We start from the raw sequence: 6,940 nt of genomic DNA, 5'->3' as shown, positions 1-6,940 counted from the left end.
CCCCCCCGCCCCCATTCACTATAATAAGATTTTTTGTTCTGATGATGACTGATCCCTGATCCCTTCGACACCTCATGATCGCACAGGCTGGTGTGCTTTCTCCATGGGCTTTGTTGCTTCTGAGCTAGATGGCCACTTGTTTACCTTCAAGCCTTTAAGACCCCAGATGCTTTATCTTTTGATAGCCAGGCACCATCAGCTTTCTTCACCACATTGGCTTATGCACCCATTTGTCTTCAGTGATCGTGTCAGCCTATGCTTTTACACATCTTCAAGTTGACATGATATTATCTAACTAGTGCATTAATGTATATGTTAGATGTATAGATGATAAAATATGCTCAATATCAGCCCTGATTGAAAATTTAGTAAATCTCTTTTCAAACAGTCTTACATAGTAAGGGAAGAAACAGATACTTTTTCACATACTAATAGTCCAGGATGGATTCCTGTGATGGTAAAATCAGTGGTTCAGTACTGTCATCCATGCCCTTTTGGTGTCCACTCTTCCTTACTCAGTAGGAGGACTTGCACCGGGCAGGATCCAGCTATAGCTATTCAGCATAGCATCAGCAGTTCCACTTGTTACAAATGTGGTTGTTTAGAAATATTTCAAACATTTAAAAGCACATCTTAGAGAAAATGTTTTGAGAAACGATGTACAAATGCACTTTACACAATTGATGTGTGTATGGATTGGGATAACAGTTGTATGAGCCCCTAATAAAATGTTAAAAAAATAAATAAATAAATAAAAGTACATCTTCCTGCAAAATAAAAAAAAACCCAACCGACCCATTGCTATCCAGTTCATTCCAACTTACAGTGAGCCTATAGGACAGAGTAAGGCTTTCCCCATTGGGCTCCCAATACTCTAAGTCTGTATGGAAGCAGACTGACACAGCTGAGCAGTTGGTGGGTTTGAACTGCTAACTTTTAGGTTATTAGCTGCGTGCTTTAACCACTTTAACCTCCTTTCAAAGGTGAACCTCGTTTCCCTGTAAGTGTGGACTGTACTTAGTGTTTTGTACCCAATGAGTAGAAAATGATAGGAATGACAGGGTGTTACTCCTGAGATTACAACACAAAGCACTTTTTTTCATCCACGCTCATTCTTCTGATTGCTCACTCCAGAGAAAGTCAATGCCATGGCAAGTAACGAGGGCTTCCGGTCATTAGACATCTATGAACTGAGACCTCTGCTATTGTCCAGTATGTGAATCATCTTGGAAGTAGATCTTTGTATCCTTGGACTTCAGATGACTGCAGTCCTAGGCTTGACAAAACTTCAAGACAAACTTTGAGCTAGAACCCCTGAGCTAAAACATTCCTCATTTTTTGTGAAGTAATAAGTATGCACTGGTTGGAGCTGCTAGATGTAAAATGTCATGCAATAATAGACAACAAATGCAGTACCTGTATGACAATCCAAGAGACTTCTTATCTTTTACTCAGCAGGATTGAAAAAGTTCTAATTTCTGAATCATTGCTAAGGGAATAGTATTACCATCATTGGCTTATACTAAACCAGACTCACCTCCTACAGCGCTGGACAGAGTCAGCCTCCACTGAAGCAGCTGTGTTAGAAGAAATCAATGAGGTTTGGAAGGGATCAGGTATCAGGCATAGAAGAAGAAAAAAAATCAAATCATTGTGAATGAGGGGGAGTGCAGGTTGGGGACCCAAGACCCATCTGCAGGCAATTGGACATCCCCTTACAGAAGGGTCGTGGGGAGAAGACGAGCCAGTCAGGGTGCAGTATAGCAACGATGAAACATACAACTTTCCTCTAGTTCCTAAATGCTTCCTCCCCGGCCACTATCTTGAACCCAATTCTACTTTACAAATCTGGCTTGACTGGATAGGTACAGATACGAACTGGAAACACAGGGAATCCAGGGTGGATGATCCCTCAGGACCAGTGGTGAGAGTGGCAATACTAGCAGGGCGGAGGGAGGGTGGGGTGGAAAGGGGGAACCAATTATAAGGATCTACATATAACCCCCTCCCTGGGGGATGGACAACAGAAAAGTAGGTGAAGGGAGTAGGTAAGACATGACAAATAATAATAATTTATAAATTATCAAGGGCTCATCAGGGAAGGGGGAGCGTGGAGGGAAGGGATAAAATGAGGAGCTGATACCAAAGTCTCAAGTAGAAAGCAAATGTTTTGAGAATGATGATGGCAACAAATGTACAAATGTGCTGGACACAATTGATGTATGTATGGATTGTGATAAGAGTTATAGGAGCCCCCAATAAAATGATTTTAAAAAAAGAAGAAGAAATCAAAGTGGAGGAATGGATATTGAGCGGTGATTCAGCGAAGGTTTGTCTTGGCTGTGTTGCAGTAACAAATATTCACAAATTCTCAGTGGTCTAACACACTAACATTTAGTTCTCTCTACTGCTGGTCCAATGTGGTTGCAAGGGAGCTCTGCCGAATATAGTCTCTCAGGGACTCAAGCCAGAGAGGTTTCCACTGAACACTTGCTTCCACAATCTAGGCAGGTCTGGAACAGGAATGTAGCATCCTAAAACTTTTTCTTGTAAGTGTTACACATCACTTCCTTTCCTCTCTTGTGACTTCTGTCTACATTCAAATGAAACAGACAATAAAACAATTGTATGATGTAACCCGAAAATGGTGAGCTAAAATGATTTGGTGAATATCACTTGTGAGTTAAGCAGAATAGTAAGGTTACCTATCAAGCCTTGCTGAGCAATAGGAAAATGGGTGATAGTAGGAAAACGGAATTTCCTCATTCTCTCTCTTCCCCACCCCCCTCCCCCAGCCCCGCCCCCCAGCCCCCATAAATCTTTAAAGAAACCACTCCCTTTCGTCTTCTCCTTGTCTTTCAGATAGAAGCAGTTAAGTAGATTGCATGTTAGGGTACTTGGTTTTGGGGGCCATGCTGGCTTTACTACTGGTGCTAAGTCTTAGCAGGTCCACGAACAGTGCAACACATCCGCATGCTGGATGGCCAACCAAAAGGTTGCTCCTTCAAGTGCAGCCTAATATGTGTAAGCCGGTGTTAGCAGGTGACTTGAAAAACCTCATTGGAAAGGAGGTCACATCATGTGTTTAATCGCATTTAGGATGTCAGGTCCAATATTGTGTACTTCTGCTAATCATCCTAAACTTTAAAATAATACACTAAAGTTTTTTAGTGTCTCAGTGTTGAAATCCGCAAGTAAAAAGCTTGCTTTTTCTCAGGTTTCCTTGTTTGTGGAATGGTTGTTTTCCTAGGAGAATGGACTAATGCTTCCTAGCCAAGGATTCAGATACATTTTCCTGATAAATTTAACTGCACCTGTAAAGCTCGGAACTTATACCTAGACTTCAGGCTCCTGCTTTGCAGGTCCTTTGAGTTCTTTAATTTCTGCCTGATAGTTCATCTGTTGCCAAATTTGTAACTAAAATCCATTTTTTCTAACTCCCAGCTCTAATATTATTCCGACTACCCCCATCACAAATTTTCATGTCTTTCCAGAAAGTTCTTCTGACTAACTGCTCCAGCCAATTCCCTTTTCTCCCAGAGCATAATCTTCTTGGGCCTATCTTACCAAAGCATGTATTAATTCTCCAATAGCTGATTTCCGGTATATTTCCTTTCTGGGTCTGTAAACTCTTTTAAAGTTAAGTTCCAAATGATTTTATGTGATTTTCAAAACCACAGGTACCATGGTGCCTCATAGTTAGAAGTGTTCACTGAGTGTTGGATGAATATTAAGTATTGGAAGGATCACATTTTGGACAGGGGTTATTGCCTTTTGGGAATTTCCCATAATCCAAATCTTTAAAAATTCTCTACATTGGAAAGCAGGGTAAGCTTTCCAAATATCTATTGGACATCAGTATCTATTGAAATATAAACTACTGTGGAAAAAACAAGGAGTCCTGGTGGCCTATCGGTTATATACTCAGCTGCTAACTGCAAGGTCAGCAGTTTGAAACCACAGTTCCACAAGAGGAAGATGGGGCTCTCTAGTCCCTTAGAATCACTGAGCCAGAATTTACTCGATGGCAGGGAGCGTGTTTTTTTTTGGCAGGGTAGCAATGAGAATCATACTCAGATTAATTTAATGTCAACAGTTCATCTTACGAAATCCTTTTAAGTGTGGCATCAACACTGGATTTCAACTTCGTTCCTCTTGCAGGTCTTGCAGGATGGCATGCTCCATCACTAACCATGACATGGCTTGTGTTGTTAGTGGCATGGAGTGGATTCTGACTTTGACAACCCCATGTGTGAAAAGCAGACTTGCGGCATAGGTTCTTCAGGTAGCAGAAGCCAGGCCTGTCTTCCAAGGCACTTCTGAGTGAGTTGAAAGATTAACTTTCGAGCTAGCCGTTGAGAATTGAATGTTCAGCTAGCAGCACTAACACTCACGGTGTCACATCTTCACCCCCCCAGCTCCACCCCTGCATCCTTGCCTCCACGAATGCCCCACCCCCGCAGGGCCATAACTCCTTCAGCTCCCTGGATCTCCTCCCCTCTCCCATTAATTAACTCACTGCCTGAGTTGTTGCTCATGTGCTGCAATCCTATAGGGCACGGAAGAGCTGCCCCTGTGGGTCTTGAAACTCTTTAGGAGAGTAGAAAGCCCTGTTTCTCCCATAGAGCAGCTGGTGGTTTGAACTGCTGACCTTTCTGATCACTGCACAGCATGTAACCACTAAGTCATCAGGGCTCCTCCCTCTCCTACTGGCCATGGTGAAAACCACCTTCTCCTTGTAGTCGTGGTGGGCTCTGCCACCCTGATATGCCATTGCACTAGCCAAAGAGTGGCAGCAATCCTCATGAGCAGGCTCTCCTGTGATGCCAGCTGCTGCCTCAGCAACCTATTACCCCAGGATTATCCCAGAATTTCCAGGAAAGGGTGGAAGGCATAGTTCGAAGCTGCCTTGTGAGCAATTCCTGTATCGTCACCCTACGGGCAATACAAACCCATTTCCCATCACTACACAGAGGAACAGATATTGAGAGGGTGTGTCATCGTGTCCATTCTGACTCAAAGTGACACTGTAGGACAGGGTAAAACTGCCCCTTTGGGTTTCCCCAAAATGTAACTCTTTACGGAAATAGAGCCTCATCATCCTCCAATGGAGGAGCCCTGGTGGCCTGGGAATTACATATTGGGCTGCTAACCCCCAAGGTCAGCAGTTCCAAACCACAAGCCACTCCACGGGTGAAAGACAAGGTTTTCTACTCCAGTAAAGACTCGCAAACTCACAGGAGGCCATTCTAATGGCCTTGATGGCAGTGAGTTTTTTTACCTTAAGAGTTTTATGATGGCGAGAGCCCCCAAAGGGTACGTCTTCTGGGCCCCCTGACACAGGGGGCTAAGCTGTTTCACACAAGGCGACAGAGCGCTTACTCTCTTTGGTGCTTGTAACTATTATCAAATTACATTGTTTATAAATGTGAGCATGTGGGGCCTGATCCTTTGTTACTAAGCTTCTGATAGCTATTGTTCTCATACTGTGGGCGGGAACTGACTGCTGAGGCCCCAGCCCTATACTTAGCTTCTCTAAGAGGGTGCCCGCCCCGGCTGGGAGACTCAGCAGACAGCCTTCAAGCTGCAGGGTGTAGTCCCGCTGTAGCCTATTTGAACCCCCTGGGGAAATACAGTCACTCCTCGGCACACAGTCTTCTTTCAGTTGATTTAGCAGGAGTTGCCGGACTGGCTGGGGTTGAGGCTTGCAGGGGTGGAGCTGCAATGCCTTCCGCATTCCTCCTCCTCCAGCCTGCGGTTGCGGGTGTGGGGGAGGGGCGAGTGCAGGAAACCGAGAGAGCAGGTGGTCAGGGGGTCGAGGGAGGGCAACTGGCTCCCTGGCCCTTCTGAGCACGTGCGTACAACAATGTTCATCTCACCCAGCGAAATTATTATGTAAAACAATCAAAGCAAGCCCAGCTTGCCACAGCCTTGCAGAGGAGCCCCTGGTTTTTAATGATTGTTTTTACAAAGAGTAAACCCAGTCATGCTTACGAAGATCATCTGTAAAATGGGGGCAAAAGAAAAATGACTACCCAACAATTATGATACACACAAAAAAGGAAGCTTGCGCAACAGAGCTGCGTTCATTTCCTGTGAACGGTGACGAGGGGCTGAGTCGCTGCTTTGTTGCTATGACTCCAGGCAAAGACAAAAGACAAGGCCCCGGACAACAAATGTTTTCTTTTGTCTTCAGCCTTGTAAAGAGTCATTCTTACAAAGAACCAATCCCCTTGGTGCATTCCCAGAGCTGCCTGGCTCTGGGGCTCACAGAGAAAAAGCTCCTGCAAGCAGTTTTCCTGGTGAGGGACATTGTTCTGGAACGCAGGCTCGGTTGCCATGGCTACGGCTCCCCGGCGGCCTCGCCCTGCCCCTCTACGCCAGCTGCTTGCCGCTCTCGGCTATAATGGGCGGCCCTGGTCTCAGACTCCTCTCCTTACGGCATGGAAATGTCCTTGGAATCCCAACTGGGTTTCGAGGAGGACCTCTGAATCATAATGGCAGTAAGGGGCAAACCACAGCGACCAAACAACCCTCTTGTTCGGCAGTCCGGAACTGTGGGGGAACCAGGCATTGGACTGCAAGCTCGTTGAAGGCAGGAAGGTGTGTTATCATCGAATCCGTTCTTAGGGCTTCCCTCTCCTCTGACCCTACTAGACTGACACACAGCGAGATCTCAACATAAGGAAGCACAGGCCTGGCGAGCATAGCTCCGAAAAACCACCGTTCCCCTCCCCCTCCCCCACCCCACCCCAAAGCCACACACGGGAACGCTTCTATTCCTCCCCCACCCCAGGGCAGTTCTAAATTGACAGCAACAATTGTGCCCCACCGCGTCAGAATTTAGTGACCTTGGGAAAACACCCAATTTACCAAGCTTCTTTTCCCACCATCTCTAAAATGGGACCACTCGCACCTAACTCAGAGTTTAAAGATAACC

The sequence above is a fragment of the Echinops telfairi genome, unplaced genomic scaffold, assembly GCF_000313985.2.
Source record: "Echinops telfairi isolate 266 unplaced genomic scaffold, ASM31398v2 ScPeMD7_21;HRSCAF=78, whole genome shotgun sequence".
Taxonomy (NCBI): Eukaryota; Metazoa; Chordata; class Mammalia; order Afrosoricida; family Tenrecidae; genus Echinops; species Echinops telfairi.
Note: the sequence above shows the minus strand (reverse complement) of the source record.